The sequence below is a fragment of the Octopus bimaculoides genome, chromosome 24 (assembly GCF_001194135.2).
Source record: "Octopus bimaculoides isolate UCB-OBI-ISO-001 chromosome 24, ASM119413v2, whole genome shotgun sequence".
NCBI classification, from domain to species: Eukaryota; Metazoa; Mollusca; class Cephalopoda; order Octopoda; family Octopodidae; genus Octopus; species Octopus bimaculoides.
The window spans coordinates 11,952,509-11,954,208 of record NC_069004.1 but is presented as its reverse complement, the minus strand read 5'-3'; positions in this window follow the sequence as shown (position 1 = coordinate 11,954,208).

Sequence of the window (1,700 nt, the reverse complement as noted above, 5' to 3'; positions counted from 1 at the left end):
TGTGTGTGTGTGTGTGTGTGTGTGTGTGTGTCCATGTAAGAACTTATTCTGGACAAAGCTGCGTGGCGTTCGATTATAAAAAAAGGGAGTAGCAAAAACAGCCGACAACTGACGAGCGAGTTTTCTTTTTTTTTTGTATTTTGTCCTACATTTATCTCTCGTGCGTTTACGTATTTTTCACTCGTTGGTGACGTCCTGTACTTAATGTGTATTTCATATATATATTATATGTAGTTAGATAGATAGATAGATAGATAGATACGAGATGCGTTCAAAAGATATTCAACTTCAATTTTTCCAGCCAAATCTATCGCCGCATGAGCAAAATTCTTTGGGAGTGAGGTGTCGCCACCCTTCTGCTTGCGAGAAAACTTTCTCGCCGGTAGGCTGCGTCAGTTCCCGGCTGTCACGGCTAAAGTACAGGCGTATAGCGTGCACTCGTCGGATTTGGGTTTTCACGCAAGATGATCGAACTCATCGAGCAGGAACCATAAACCGATGTCTCATCACCAGTGGTGATGGCCTTTATGAAGTCTGAGTTCTGATTTGCAGACTGAGAAATATCTATGCGGAGTTGTTCCTGTTGCTTCACCAGCACCTTGGTGACGAATTTTGCCGACACTCACCGCATGCGCAATTCCTCTGTTAAAATGGAATGCACTGATCTTGTGTTTATTCCCATTTCCTGGATTGTTTCACGACGGTCTTGCATAACTATTTACCGACCCTTCTCAATCGACTCCTCTTTTCGACTTGTGGATGGCCTCCATGAACATGCCTCAGTTTCCACTGAGATGCGGTCACGTTTGAAGCGGCTTTACCACTCATTGATTTGGTTTTGGTCATGGCTTGTTGAATCACCTGGATGGTATCTCCATGCTTTTAGCAAAACTTGATGCAATATCTCTGCTCGATGCATTCAATGAAAACGAAAATCCGACCAGCGCGTACTACATGCCTGTACACTTGACATAACAGCCGGGAACTGACGCGGCCTACCGACGTACAGGAAGGGCTGCGTCATCACCCATCCGAAGGATTTTGTCCACGCGTCATGAGTTTTAGCGGGAAACAATTAAGTCGGAAACTTTTTGAACGCATCTCGCATACAGACATATTTAGGTGTGTGTGTGTAGTGAAATGCATGGATTCATAGAATCTTGGGGCTGTCATAGAAAGCTCCTCTAATGAACTCAGCTTCCGTACTACGTAGTAATCCAATATGGAGGAGTACAATGAAGAGTTCTACGCAGATGAAATTCCGGAGATCCAATCGATGAAATTATTTCATGAGGAGTATATAAACCATGAAAAATCTGGAGGTACGAGAGGGGAATATATTTATTTGACCACTTGCTATCTTTATGATTACAGCCGTTTCGCAACCTTCATTATGTAATAACAATTTCAGTGTATAAGTTGATAATAAAAGTTAGAGCATTATGATAACTGTGATGTTCTCTTGATCTGATGAACAAGCCTTATTTTTTTTCATCTTCTTTTATTTGAAAATGTACAATTCTATTGTACAATGCATAGCATGAATATTAGTGATGACATGTAAAATAATTTATTGTATGCTAAAACTTTATGGTTTATCCATTTGTTGTTTAAACCACCTGTCTTCGTCTGTTGTTTTTTTCTTAAATTCTCCCATATATATATATATATATATATATATATATATATATATATATATA